The 15,573-nt window shown below is 47.7% G+C and overlaps 3 protein-coding genes across 3 annotated transcripts in view; all 3 read right to left on the minus strand.

The window, feature by feature from the left end:
• The window catches only part of LOC310699312 (uncharacterized protein), a gene marked incomplete at its 3' end in the record, with an annotated part of 48,978 nt that extends 41,502 nt beyond the window's left edge, over positions 1-7,476 (minus strand). Inside the window, exon 1 of the mRNA XM_083486958.1 lies at positions 7,418-7,476. The remainder of the gene's footprint in view (positions 1-7,417) is intronic.
• Positions 1-15,573, minus strand: part of LOC310699314 (uncharacterized protein) — a gene marked incomplete at its 5' end in the record, with an annotated part of 338,944 nt that overhangs the window by 180,282 nt on the left and 143,089 nt on the right. The window lies entirely within an intron of this gene.
• The window catches only part of LOC310701854 (uncharacterized protein), a 175,018-nt gene that overhangs the window by 381 nt on the left and 159,064 nt on the right, over positions 1-15,573 (minus strand). The gene's annotated exons all lie outside the window — the stretch shown is intronic.

The following is a 15,573-nucleotide window of genomic DNA, read 5'->3' on the forward strand; positions in this document are numbered from 1 at the left end:
GTTCTCTCTTTTCACACTCCATGTATTTAAATGGTTTCTTCGTTAGTTCCATTGGACGTGGCCCACCAGAATTCTGACTGCTGTCTCCATTGTCTTCTTTCGATGTGGTGGGGAGAAAATCCTATTTGTTTTCTAGGAAGAGAACAAAGTACTATTACAGTTAGCACCTGCTCTTATTTTAACGTCTTGTACAATCTCTCCTGTCCTCCATATGTTCCAAATTTTTAGGAAAGGCAAATGAAATAATTTAAAATAATGGTAACGCATCACCAGCCTTTTATAACCCTTAATTATTGTTAATGAAGCAGCATTATCTTAGAATACGGTTGAACTGTGGACTTTACGTTTTATAAAAAGTGGTTTCTCACAGGAACGGGAGCTGCTCTATGTTCCATGAACCTGGCCAATATTCCTCAGGGTCCAAAGTTCATCATGAAGTTCTTCATCCTCTGCACTATAATCCTCCACCCCTTGGGCCACATTTTGTCCCCTTCGACCTCTAGATCTTTATTCATCACCTGCACAGTCCCTTTGGCCTCAGGAGGTCCATACTGACCATTTTGGGAGACCCATATATAAGTCTAGTGACAAGGCTTGGTGCTTGTGGTCGGTTGAAGGAGTGCTCAGTTGGAGAATGTTCTTGGGGTTGGACCTCCATCTCTCAGCCTTGCATTCTTGAATGGAGAGAGCTGGAGATGCAGAAGGAAAGCAGCTGGAGCCTGACCGCTGGGAAGGCCAGATTGAGACACCCACCCCAATTATGATTTATAATAATTATATGCCGCCGGGTCTCGCACCTGCCTCCTGACACTGGCTTATCTTAGCGGAGATTCCCTGTCCAGGCCTCTCTCACTGTTCTTCCTCCTTTGCCCTGGGTGGCCAAGGGCTTCTGGATATTCTAGCTCTGTTCCAACTGGGAATTATTTATTAAATTTGTATACCTCTCTTCATATGAAGATCACAACATAAAAATATGTGTGACACTGAAATAGTATTAAAGGTGAATAACACTGATTGTTGGAAAGAAAAGAAAGAAGATGAAACCCGTGGTGTGTCCTCCTGAATATAATAATAATAGTAATAATAGTAATAATAGTAATAGTAATAATAATAATAATAATAATAATAATAATAATAATAATAATAATAAAGTGTAAAGAAGAAACCAATCTTCAAATCAGTTTCATATTCCCTGGCTGTATTTCTTAGCCATGATTGTGACTCAGAATCTTAGCTACACTTTTTTCTAGAATATCAACTGTATCTCTTTGTAATAGGAGCCAGACATCCCTGGGATTTCATCCAGACATTCCTTTAGTGTGGGCAGCAGCAGCGGAGGAAGGAAGGAAGCAATTTGGGGAAAACGATTTTCTTCAGAAGGTCTTCCCCAGCGGCCAGCAGGGTTGATAAACTGCTCAGTGTGGACACCTTGGCTTTAGAGTGTTAGGGTCTGGATACCAATCACAATCCCTTGGAAATGTCTCAAGAACTCTTAAGATCCAGTTCCACCAACTCCCAAGTAACACTGCGCCCTAGAGGAACCTTCTATGCTGAGTTGAGGCACCTCTGGCCCTCCAGATGTGGTTGGACTCAAAGGACCACCTGCCCAAGTAGGGATGGCCCATTGCCAGGGAGGATGGGAGTCTTATCTGGGGGGACAAACTTTCCCCTTCTTCCCCCTCCTCTGAAAATGCGGAATGGGGGAGGTGGGGCACATTGAAGCAAGGGGGACATTGACACACCAACAAGATTTCAATATCAAGAGATGATATTCGTGTCGCGACATCACCCAAATGTGCCTATACATGTGTGAGTAGAACAGTTGCGACTGCACTGGCCGCCAGTTAGCCGTTGGTGTTTGAAGAGAGTAGGTGTGTTTTTAGCACGACCAACTAAAAATTATGTGAAATGTAAAAGTGTTCCAACACTTTTTTACGTCATTTAGTTAAGATTTAAAAATACCAAAGGTAAGTTATTCCACTCAGTAATCAGAATTACACGTGATTTTCAAATAAGTGCAGTGGTTTTATTAACAATTGTTAGTTTTTTTGAAAATGTCCATTGGGGGGCACTTTGATACACTAAGACATGGGATGCATTGATACGTATAATAGTGCCCCGCTTAGTGTACAATAATCTCTAAACAAGTGTCATATCTCAGGAAAAAAACAGGATCTTGTACGTTTGCTTCCGCATTGCAAGTGTTGATTTGAAGAATGTTGTTTTGCGGTTGCCAAAACCAAATTTCCCAAAAGACACATCTTGAACATCATCTCTTTGTACTTTATATACTTATATATTGACTTATGTGGATATAATGTGTAACAGAAGCTAAATGTTAAGTAATAATCTTATTTTTAGAAGCATTTTGTTTCAATTACTATTTTTTGACTACCTAATGTGAGTTCTTATACTTTTTAAAGTTTTTCCAAACTTCTGGCCCATGGGCCTTAGGGTGCCTATGCCTGGGATAGACGGTTAAATCAGGGCTGGCCAAATGGGACTCAGCTCCGTCCCCTCCTTGCGCCTCCCTGCACCTCCTGCCTGAGGGGCTGCCTCAGTTTCCCTCACGGTGGAGCAGGCCCTGAGAACAACCTTCCCGCTGCCTTCCAAAAGACAGTCATACCTCGGGTTACAGACGCTTTGAGTTGTGTGTTTTCAGTTTTGCGCACCGCGCCAAATCCAGAAGTACCAGAACAGGTTACTTCCAGGTTTCGCGCGTGTGCAGAACCACTAAATCATGCTTTGCACATGTGCAGATGCACCAAATTGCAACCCACAAATGCGCAGACGCGGTGCTGCGGGTTGTGAATGTGCCTCCCGCACCGATCACGTTCACAACCTGAGCATCCACTGCACAGGAAAGATGACACAGAAGACCTTGGAGTCTCACCGTGGAAAACAACAACAACAACAACAACAACAACAAGAAGGATTGGTAATACATCACTTTGGGTTGCCCTGGGCGGTGGCGTAGGGTGTCCCCGTTACAACAGCCCTGCAAAATAGACCGGAGTTGCTGCGCGCTTTTGGGACTTGGAAGAGTAACTTTCGGCAACCCCAAAGGACAGTCCAATGTCAAAATTACGGGGGCCTCTTTTAAATAGGGGCTGGTGTTTGAACTTGGGCTTTGCTAATGTTACGGAATTGGCAGGGGGGCACTTGTGGGAGAGCAGGTTTCTTTGGCCGTCTCCCCCTTCCTTGCTTGCCCCTTCTGCTTTCCCATGGCAAGTCCAGCCGAATTCGACTATGGCGTGTGGTGCATATCTCCACCTTCAGACAGAGGGAGCCAGGCAGCTTTCCGGGTCGTGTGCCCAACTTTTCATGAGCTGATATTAAATCCCAAAAGACCTACAGCTGCTTGTTACAAAGGGTGGGGGCAGATTCCGGTAGGTTTATGATATTAACTCTTTCCATGCTCATTTCTGATGCTCAGAAGCAGGTGACCCTTTCCTAGACCTTCCTGATGACATTCTCAGTCTGACACACAGCATTTACACAGAAACACGGATCATACACGAAAACCCTTTACATAACTCCCTTTCTAAAATACACTGAGACCATCTTATAACATATCTCCATTATAACACACAAGTTCTAATTAAATCCTAATATTTACTATGCCTAAACATTGAGCACCACAGACCTATAATAATAATAATAGTAATAGTAATAGTAATAGTAATAGTAATAGTAATAGTAATAATAATAATAATAATAATAATAATAATAATAATAATAATAATATATTTTATTATTTATTCCCAGTGCATCTGGCTGAGTTTCCCCAACCACTCTGGGCGGCTCCCAATTGAGTGTTAAAAACAGCAAACCATTAAAAATTTAAAACTCCCTAAACTGGGCTGCCTTTAGATGTCTTTTAAAAATAAGATAGCTGCTTAATTCCTTGACATCTGATGGGAGGGCATTCCACAGGGCAAGCGCCACTACCCAGAAGGCCCTCTGTCTGGTCCCCTGTAACCTCACTTCTCGCAGGGAGGGAACCGCCAGAAGGCCCTCGGAGCTGGACCTCAGTGTCCGGGCAGAACAATGGGGGTGGAGACGCTCCTTCGAATTGTGCTCAGAAACGTACTCAAATATTCCTCTGCAGCAAGGGAGGCAAATGGAAGCCTTCCCATTGTCTTTGTGCTTACGAATACTGTGTTAAGGAGGGATGAACAGGGTGAGCCTGTGACCTGGATTCAGGAACTAAAGTATTTACCATCACAAAAGAATGGCCAGGCTGCCCAGGTAATGCAGTTAGTGACCATTAACAGGTATCCTTGAGGACAGGTTTTCTGCGGTAGACCGCCTCCTGTGATGTATTCCTGCTGTAGACAGTCTGCTTCTGTATGACATTGGGGGGGGGGTCTTGGGTGGGCAATTTGAAAAGACTATATAAGGCCTTGCACACCTCCCTCCTGGTTGTGGTGAGGGGGGGACACTGTTGCAATAAAGATCAGGCTTACTAGCCGCTTTGCTTCCCATATACTCTGGTTGGCCTCTGTTATTTTCTCCTACCTACCGTATTTTTCGCGCCATAAGGCGCACCTGCTCATAAGGCGCACCTAGTTTCTAGAGGGGGAATTCAAGAAAAAAATATTATTTAAAGGGAGCGCTGAGCAGAGCTCCCCGGTGCCCTGCGGAGGCTTCGCGCCACTAAGGTAGAAGCTAAAACAGCTAGAGGGAGCGCTGCGCAGCACTCTCTCTAGCTGTTCTGGCTTCTGGGGTAGCCTGCGAAGCCTCCGCAGGGCAGCAGCAAGCCTTCATCCCGGGCTTCCCCCGCCAGCCCCGACAAGCTCTGGGAGTATTCCCCACCTCCTGCAAAAGCCCACAGGAGCTGCACACCCTTTAAGGACACTGGCTTATCTTAGCGGAGATTCCCTGTCCAGGCCTCTCTCACTGTTCTTCCTCCCTTGCCCTGGGTGGCCCAGGGCTTCTGGATATTCTAGCTCTGCTCCAACTGGGAATTATTTATTAAATTGTTATACCTCTCTTCATTTGAAGATCACAAGATAAAAATATGTGTGACACTGAAAAAGGTGAGTATTAAAGGTGAATAACACTGATTGTGGGAAAGAATAGAAAGATGATGAAACCCGTGGTGTGTCCAGCTGAATGTAATATAATAAGAATAAGAATAAGAATAATGAAGTGTAAAGAAGAAACCAATCTTCAAATCAGTTTCATATTCCCTGGCTGTATTTCTCAGCCACAATTGTGACTCGGAATCTTAGCCACACTTTATTCTAGATTATCAACTGGATCTCTTTGTAATAGGAGCCAGACATCCCTGGGATTTCATCCAGACATTCCTTTAGTGTGGGCAGCAGCAGCAGCGGAGGAAGGAAGGAAGCAATTTGGGGAAAACGATTTCCTTCAGAAGGTCTTCGCCAGCGGCCAGCAGGGTTGATAAACTGCTCAGTGTGGACACCTTGGCTTTATAGTGTTATGGTCTGGATACCAATCACAATCCCTAGGAAATGTCTCAAGAACCCTTAAGATCCAATTTCACCAACTCCCACGTAACACTGAGCCCTAGAGGAACCTTCTATGCTGAGTTGAGGCACCTCTGGCCCTCCAGATGTGGTTGGACTCAAAGGACCACCTGCCCAAGCAAGGATGGCCCATGGCCAGGAAGGATGGGAGTCTTATCTGGGGGGACAAACTTTCCCCTTCTTCCCCCTCCTCTGAAAACGCTGAATATCTGTATTTCGTTTCCTCCTTCCTCCGTGATGTCCAACATCTTCCTGATACAGTCCAACCAACTGCACACATTCCCAAATCATCTTGCACCACTGACTTCCCAAGGCGGCTGCATTGTGTCTAGGAGACTGGCAATGGAACAGCACCTTCCACTGGACGAGAGGATAGAGGGTTAAATCAGGGCTGGCCGAATGGGACTCAGCTCCGTCCCCTCCTTGCCCCTCCCTGCACCTCCTGCCTGAGGGGGCTGCCTCAGTTTCCCTCACGGTGGAGCAGGCCCCGAGAACAGTCTTCTCTCTCCCCCCAAAATACAGGAAACACGACAAAGAAGGCCTTGGAGTGTCACCGTGGAACATAACAACAACAACAACAACAACTGGTTGTAAGTCCCTTTGGGCTGCCCTGGGCAAGAGAAAGCAACCAATAGATTAAATAAACAAAGAACAATAACTGAAAGTGCAGCACAGTGGTACCTCGGGTTAAGAACTCAATTCGTTCCGGTGGTTAAGAAAGTGTTCTTAACATAATGGGGCCTCCTGCTGCTGCCGCGCCGCTGGACCACAATTTCTGTTCTCATCCTGGGTTAGCGGAGTCTGTAACCTGAAGCGTATTTAACCTGAGGTACCACTGTAATAATAATAATAAGGCAGCCTCTTGAGGGGGGAGCACGGGAACCCACCCATTTCCATAACAATCTTCCCCATCCCTTAAATCCCACAGAGTTACGAGATCTGATATAGTGGGAATACTGGAAACCAGGTGAGAAGGAGTTGGGCCTAGGTGTCTCGGGGGGGGGGGGGAGCCCTTTAGATGCTTCTGCACAGAAACCCAGGCATGTGGGAGAGACTGGAGTTGCCCAGAGCGAAGCCTCAAGGGGGGGGGAATAATAAAGGGGGCTTCCTCCCTTTCCTCTTCCCCCCCATGGTTGGACTCGCTCTAAGAGCCCCCTGCGCCCCCTGCAGGGGGTGGGTGGATCGGGGCTCCTGCTCAGGGATCTCTCCCTGGTCTACGCGGAGTCAAGGCAGATTCCTGGGCAGGAGGGAGAGGTCAAGGCAGGCCCCCCCCCCAGTCCCTCTCTCTTTCTCCAAGATGGCTTCGATCCCTCCCCCAGGGATGCTCCCTTCCTCCCTCAGCCCCCCCAGGGTCCCCTTTCCCCAGAGGCCCCCCTGGGCGGCTCAGCCTTCCTGCCAAATCTTCTCTCCCCATCCCAGGAGGGAGACGGGGGGGGGTCTCCATCCAGGCCTCTCTCGCCCCCATTAACCCTTCTCCCCCCAAAGGGGACCCACCAAGCCAGGATGGCGGCGCCCCAGGGATTCCTGCCAGCGGGAAGCCGGAACTCGCAGAGGGGCCTGGGTTCAAGTCCCAGCCCGGGGGGGGCCTCCCATTTCCTTCCCGGGGGGGGGCGGCTGAGCATCTCCTCTCCCCCCTCCCTTGCTCTCTCTGCTATTCCCATTTCCTTCCCCGCAAGACAAAGGGCTGGGGGGTCTCCAAGGAGGCGCCCCCTCGGGGGGAGGGGGCTCCTTTCTCCAAAACCAGCCCCTCCCCCGCTCGCCGGATCCCCAGAAGGGAGGGGGAGGGGGAGGAATCCCCCACTTTCCTTTCATCCCCCCCAAATCCTGCCCCCCCTTCCCAGCTGCCCTGTTTGCAGATTCAGGGGGAGGAAAAGCCCCTCCTTCTCTCCCCCCCCCCAATATATAGATATATTTCGCACCTCTTTCCCCTCCTCCTCCTCCTCCGCGGAGCTGCTCCTCTTCTGGAAGGTGGATCAGGCCCCTCCCCTCCCCCCTTGGCCCCCCCTCCCTCCCTCCCTAGGAAGCGGAGCTCACTGACTGGGGGGGGGGAGGAATGAGTGGCCCCTCCCTCCCCGAAGACACCAATTCTCCTCCTCCCAAACCAGCTCCGTTTTCCTGATTCTCTCCTGAGAAAGTCCCGGGTTCGATCCCCGGAGGCGGCAGGGAAGGAGACCCCCCCCCCACCTGGGAAAAAGTCCTCCGGGGCAGGAAGGTGATATCCCCCCCCCCTTTTAATCCCTTGCCGGGAGAGGCAGGGGGGGGGAGGCAGGGGGTCCCCGTTACAACAGCCCCGCAAAGTAGACCGGAGTTGCTGCGCCCTTTGGGGACTCGGAGCAGAAACTTAGGACCACCCTAAATGCTGCTCTCCCTCGCCATTATATGTATATATATATATATATATAGATCCGCTGATTTTGTGTGAGCTGCTCGCAGGACAGCTTTGGTTCAAAGGCAAGATGGAAATGCCAAGGTTTTCCCCATTCGTAGCAAAGCGCTCTTCCGCCGCCCCTCCTCTCCAGATCCAGGGCTCCCCCCTTCCTCTCCCCCTTTGAAGACAGAGCCAGAGCATCGCCCCCTCTCCTGGGAGTCTCTTCCCCTGCCAAAAAGCTCTTGCTGGCAAAGGTTTCGTCAGAATCGCCTCTCATGCAGCTTGAGGCCATGGGTTCGAGTCCTACCCTACAGCCTAGAATAATCTTTCTTTGTTGCTGCATCACCCTGCGGACTCAGGTTAAGCTAGTGGTCCACCAAGACCCCTGGATCCTTCTCACATGTACTGCTAGTCAGCCAGGTGTCCCCCATCCTCTATTTGTGCAGGTGGGTCTTCCTGCCTAAGTGCAGGACCTGACATTTGTCCCTGTTGAAGTTCATTCTGTTACTCATTCTGTCATGCAAGGACGTGACCCAGCGGAGCTGCTATTCCTGTTACAGGAAATCTCAGGGGAGCATCAATAGCGCAAGTTGCACTCCTCCCGAGTGGTGGATCTATGGCTGGGCAGGATCTGTCCCGCCTCAGACTGCAGGGGAGGCAGCTGGCAGGATGGACTGCTCCCCAGTGCCCTCCTTCTCCCAAGGGAGGAGGGTCCTGGCTGGACATCTCCTCCCCCCTGACTTGGTCTGCTTCCCCAAGTGGTGGAATCCATGTATCCCAGAAAAGAGGGTCTTCCTTGCAGGCTGAAGTGGTGCAGTCCAGATACAGGCTAAACCCCTGGGAGATGTGGAGGCGGCAGAGACCTTGGGCCTCTCCCTCTGGCACTGCCCACTCTCTGCTCTGCCACCTTCCCCCTTCATGCAAGATTCGCAGCTAGGAGGCCAGTCCTTCCTGTCTGGACGGATTGGAAGGTGAGTGAAGGGAAGCCTTTGTTGGAAAACGCTCTGGCCTACCTGCAGCCCCCCTTCCGGATCTCCCTCCGAGCGTCCTCCGGTGAGCATAGCTCTGGAAAAGGCATCCCCTTCTCCAGCGACATAAACCATCTTGATTTGTGCACACTAGCCTTCTGGCTTAACACAGCAGAAGAAAGAAGCATCCTAGTTCTAAACTACTATTTATTTACATAACATTTACATACATATGCATAATGGCATCCATTCTCATCAGCTCCAACAACAAAACAGAACGACATAAAAGTGAAAGTAGTTTCACAGTCTCACACCGGAAGAGAGATAAGACAGTCTTCCTTTCTCACACTCCACTCAGACAGCCGTGTGAAATATATCAAACATAAAATCAGCATTGGGGAGCCTGAAATCCTAACAGCCTTTGTTCTTTCTCTATACATGTACTACATTGTTTTATGTTGTGGCAATCCTTCACTCAAGAAAAATAATTCCTAATGGAAAATAATTATTAATGGATGGTAATTAGTAATGGAAAGCTGGAAGTCAGCCCTTGTTGTTGTGGTTTAGTCGTTTAGTCGTGTCCGCCTCTTCGTGACCCCCTGGACCAGAGCACGCCAGGCACTCCCGTCTTCCACTGCCTCCCGCACTTTAGTCAAACTCATGCTGGTAGCTTCGAGAACATTGTCCAATTATGGTGCTGGAGTTTAATTCAAAAGCATCAATTCTTCAGCAATCAGCCTTCTTTACAGTCCACCTCTCACTTCCATACATCACTACTGGGAAAGGGCAAAATGCCAATGAAAGATGGGAGAGTCGATGGCACAGCAAGAATCAAGTTATCGGAGTGGGGTTGGGGTGGGGAATACCGGAAATAATAGATTACAACAGGAAGGGAAATACCAACCTTAAAAGATATTCCACACAGAAAGTTCCAAGATATAAACCCCTCTGGCAAATTGAAAGATATGGAATAGCTAAATACGAACCAAGTGGCTACGTCAGTGGCTGCGAAGATTAAGGAGCAACATTGGAACTGAACTATTTGAATTAAAAAAGAATGGAAGCAGGAGAAGGAACAACAACAGCGTCTCCCCAAGACCACAACATGGGAAGTCATCAAAAAATGCTTAATTTGGAATAGAATAATTGGCTTTTGTAATTGTATTATGAATTGGTATTGTATTAATGTGGCTTATATTGGATTATTATTAATAAAAAAACTAATAAAATTATTATAATAACAATATATGAGGTTTTTAATATTAACAGTACGTATAAGACGCTTCTACTCTTTTTGTGTCTTTTATTATTATTAATAAAAAATACATTGGGTATACAATATTCAATAATATACATATTCAATAATAACATATTCAGCTCAACCATATGTACAATTCTATATACCTTAACACTCCTCCCTCCACAAGGTTTATTTAACTTTTAACATTTTAATTGCCCCAAAATTGTTCAAACCTACCCAAATAATTCAGTATCTTCTCAAACCAATCCTCCTCTTTCTCACTGACCTTAAGCCCTTTCAGTCTATGTATAAGATGCTTTTCGTCTTTTGGTGTCTTTGTTGTTCCATCAATGTGAGTTATGATGCTGTTCCTATAATACTAATCCCACCAACCCTGCTCCCAAACTACCACCACAACTCCTAACACCAACATTTCCAACTCTCTCCACTGTAGCAGGAACCCCCCCACCCCAGTCATTCTGTTTGTACAAACTTCACACACACACACTCACACTCACACACACACACACACACACACACTGCATACGCCACATTTCTGTTATAAATTCATAGAAAATCAACCATACATCAGATTGCACTGTTCCATTTTTATTTTACTCCATATGAAAAGAACTATCAAAGGGGGGTGACTTGGTCCTGTTGTTTAGTCGTTTAGTCGTGTCCGACTCTTCGTGACCCCATGGACCAGAGCACGCCAGGCACTTCTGTCCTCCACTGCCTCCCGCAGTTTGATCAAACTCATGCTGGTAGCCTCAAGAACACCATCCAACCATCTCGTCCTCTGTCGTCCCCTTCTCCTTGCGCCCTCCATCTTTCCCAACATCAGAGTCTTTTCCAGGGAGTCTTCTCTTCTCATGAGGTGGCCAAAGTATTGGAGCCTCAGCTTCACGATCTGTCCTTCCAGTGAGCGCTCAGGGCTGATTTCCTTCAGAATGGAGAGGTTTGATCTTCTTGCAGTCCATGGGACTCTCAAGAGTCTCCTCCAGCATCATAATTCGAAAGCATCAATTCTTCGGCGATCAGCCTTCTTTATGGTCCAGCTCTCACTTCCATACATCACTTGGTCCTAGTCAGCCATAATCCCTTCACCTTCTCAGCACATCCACTGGAGCCCTGCCCAGATGATCCCAGACAGAAGGCAATCAAGATCACAAAGAACTTGCATATGGGAGTGGATTCAGCATGGACTGAAACAAAGGACAATGATCAGATCTTCCCTCTGGGGGCAGGAAACTGCCAACTTCCCTTTGTCTCCTGGAAGTGACTCATGGGAGGGGGGAAAGGAGGAACCAGCCAGGTGACAGGACACTCAGGTTACCACCACCAACTCCTCCCTCAACCCCTCCTTTCTGTAATGTATGCATGATGTTTCTGGGGGTGGGCTTGACCTAGAGGAGGGGAATTTCAAAAGTTATTATAAGACCTGGCACTATTTTTCTGGGTCTTTTCTGTTGGGAAACTGCCAGGGAGATATTGTCCATCATGGCCCCAAGCCGGCTGCCGGACGTCCATCGATCTCCCGTAGACAGGCAGATCCAGCAGTTAGCGACACGAAGCCTCTGCCACATTCCAGGCTTGTGCACACTGTTTATCAGCAGATAACACAGCCAGAATGCTTTCACCGTAGAAGAGCATAATTACAGTTTATTTAGCGTTGAACAGAACAAAGAAAAACATGACTGTTCTGTGTCAGCGTCTCTGACCAACTGAGAAAACGAAAGGAAACAGCAAGCATAAACATCCTGTGAATAGAACATGCGCAGACTCTGTGACTCACAAAGCCTGCTCCCTTTTAAGGTGGAACGGAAATATCCTAACATCCTCCCCCTTTCCGTGTAACCTGTTGTACCTGTGGTTCACCCAATTGCAACCTTTGTACATAAACCTTATGTTGTTCTCTGTTAACAACCTTAGACAACAGATCAGCAGGAATTTCATTTCCTGGCATGTAGGACACCTGAATCAGTCCTTTCTGAATACACTCTCTTGCACGATGTAGCTTAATCTGCAAGTACTTGGTTCTCTGCTTGCAACTCTCGGAGTTCAGCAAAGCCAAACAAGATCTATTGTCTTGATACACTTGTATAGGACATTCCACAGAAACCCCTATGTCCTTAAACAGTTGCATCAACCATTCACAATCCATGAGTGAAAATGACAGAGCATTGAGTTCTGCTTCACAGGAACTTAGGCTCACTGTTGTCTGCTTCTTGCACAACCAGTCAAACAAGCAGTGGTTGTACATGTAGCATACTCCAGAAGTGCTTGTACCATCCGTGGTGTCACTTCCAAAACTTGCATCTGCAAAGATTTCAAGACCTCCAGTCTTCTGACTGGTGAACCTCAGCCTGTAGTGCATAGTCCCTTTCAAATAGCGGGCTATGCGCTTCAGAGCTTTCCAATCCTGAACCGTAGGATTGTTGGCATGTCTGCTAAGCAAATTACAGCTTACAGCTATGTCAGGTCTTGAACATCTGGCAATGAAATTCAGCTTGCCTAGAACGCATCTGTATAGCGTTGTGTCAGAAAACGCTTCAGCAGTACTGTCTACCTGGTAACCTGTCACCATCGGTGTGTCTGCTGGGTTTGCATCAACCAAATTCAACCTGGTTAACACATCAGCAATTTTCTGTGTTTGGTGTACCAGAAAATTACCTGCTTGGTCCTTCTCCACCTGCAGAGAAAGATAGTTGGATACCTCACCAAGATCCTTCATGTCAAAGTGCTCCTTCAGCTGAGCTAGGGTGCTTTGATAAAAAGCCTGATTCTTCCAAAACATCAGAAGATCATCAACAAAACATAAACAATACAGTTTGTTTTGCCCCTCCTCCTTGACAAACACACATGGATCAGCTTTGCCCTGGTGAAAACCTAGAGAAAGCAATGTCTCAGTGAGTTTTGTGTTCCAACACCTGGCACTCTGCTTGAGACCATATAAGGATTTCCGCAGTTTACAGACCATTCCCTTCTGTATCTCCATCCCATCAGGTGGAAGCATGAACAGCTCCTCGTTCAAAATCCCGTACAAAAAAGCTGTATTAATGTCATGATGGGAAACATGCAGTTTCTCCTCCGCAGCGACCTTGAGCATCAGCCGAATGCTCTCATATTTGACTGTGGGTGAGTAGGTCTCGTGGTAATCCTGTCCTGGTACCTGTGAAAAACCTCTGGCAACTAATCTGGCTTTGTGTCTGACTACCTTGCCATTCTGGTCTGTCTTGGCCTTGAAGACCCATTTGCTGCCAACCAGTCTCATTCCTGGGACTACCGGTACCAATTCCCAAGTTTGGTTCCTGTTCAAGGAATCAACTTCAGCCTTCATGGCATTAAGCCAAGGCTCAGCATCTTTAGAGGTTAACTCCTGAACCTCTTTGAAGCTTGAAGGTTCCCATACCTTCTCTGAGCTACTAAGAACAGCAGTTGCTGTCTTAGCAAACTCATCAGCATACCTCTTTGGAGGTCTGCCTTTGGTCGCCCTTTCAGACCTACGTACTAGACGCAAGTCTTCTGGACTCATCTCCTCTTTCTTAGGAGAAAAATGACCAATGGTGAACAGTGGTTCTTCCAGTTCATTGTCAGACGCATCAGATGGTCTGACTGAGGCCTTTGCGCTCTGGTAGTCTGCTGTGTCATCACTGTCACTGACACCAGCAGCAGCGCCGCCCACTGAACTGGAATCCGAACTCTGATCATCATCATCATCATCATCCTCATCATCATCATCATCATCCTCAGCAGCTTCCTCAGCTTTAGCTGCTTGCTTGACATCACCTTCATCCTCCTCTGGGTAACTCTGGAAAATTCCCACATTTCCCCCCCACTTAGGATTGTACTCAACACTCCTTGTGAACTTAATGGACTTAGAGTTAGTCATCCATACCCTGTATGCACCTTTTTCGTACCCCATGAACAAACCATGTACCCCACGCTTCCCAAGCTTGTTGGTTTGTGGGGAATGTACCCACATGTCAGAACCAAAGATTTTCAGGTGTTTGATGTTGGGTTTCTTGCCAAACATCTTCTCATAGGGGGTACAGCCAATGGGTGATGACAATCTGCGATTAAAGGAATAAACCAAATTCCCCAAAGCTTCCCCCCAAAACTTATCAGGGAGATTGGCATCATGCAACAAGGTTTTTATTCCTTGCAGCAATGTCTGATTTGCTCTCTCCGCAAGCCCATTCATCCATGGCGATCTGGGCGTTGACATGTCATGCTGGATTCCCTTCTCAGTCAGGAAAGCTTCAAACTGCTGAGAAGTGAACTCCCCGCCTCGATCGGTAAACAAACAGGAAATACGTTTACCGTGCACATTCTCCAACCAAACACAGAATGCCTTAAACTTCGGAAACGCTTGCGATTTCTGTTCAAGCAAAAACACATGAATGTACCTGGAAAAGGAATCAATTAGAACCATGAAGTACCTTGCTCCCCCTAAAGAGGGCGCAAGTGGCCCAACCAGGTCTGCATGCACTAGCTGGTAGGGTTTGGAAGCCTGCCTGCTAGACTCCTTGCCTTTTGGAGCAACCTTCACCTTGTTCTCTGCACAAGATACACATTTCATGTGAAATTTACAGGGTTTGATGTTCAAACCCTCAACCACCTCTGGCATCTTGGCCAGTGCCTTCCAAGAGAGGTGACCAAACCTTCGATGTGCATCGTGAATGCAACCTGCATGAAGAACTTTGTTAGTTTGTGCAACACAACAAGAATCAGCATTAGATACAACAGCAGTGTCATCATAAGTTATATGGAACAAACCATCCATAAACTTTGCATGCAAATAGTCCTCTTTGCCTTTACTGATGACACAGACGCTCCTCTTGAAGGAAATCTGAAAACCACGCCCAGTAAGCTGCGGGACACTCAGCAAATTGCTTGCAGCGCCTGGAACATAAAGTACACCACTGATGGTAGTGTGCAAACTTGCAAGTTTCACAGTCCCTTCTCCTGCAATTTGCAACGTCCTTCCATCAGCCAGGTGGATCTCACCTTCTTGAGGTGTGAAGGAGATAAACAGGTGCCGATCCTTCGAGACGTGGCGGGTCGCACCTGAATCAACAATAAATCTGCCTATGGCTGTTGGAGCAGTCTTTACAGCAAGCAAACCCTTGTTTATCACCGGCGTGGGCTTTTGCAGCTTGCCCCCCTGCTGCTCCTGGCCAGCAGACGTGCCTTTAGCCTTTGGCGAAGCTGTGCCAGCAAACATAGCCTTGTTTTCCACTGGTGTGGGCTTTTGCAGCTTGCCCCCCTGCTTCCGGTCAGCAGACGTGCCTTTAGCCTTTGGTGAAGCTGTGCCAGTAAACAACGCTTTGTTTTTCCCTGGCGCGGGCTCTTCACCCTCCCTCTGCTCCTGGCCATCTGCAGGCATCTGTCTTTGTTTACCTCTGGCCTTCCGGCCTCTGCAAAGACGATGACCTTGGCTCCCACGAGAAACAGAGCTCTCAGCTGCCGACTCCTTGGCTCCCCCTGGAGGCT

The sequence above is a fragment of the Podarcis liolepis genome, assembly GCF_965112155.1.
Source record: "Podarcis liolepis genome assembly, chromosome: 2".
Taxonomy (NCBI): domain Eukaryota; kingdom Metazoa; phylum Chordata; class Lepidosauria; order Squamata; family Lacertidae; genus Podarcis; species Podarcis liolepis.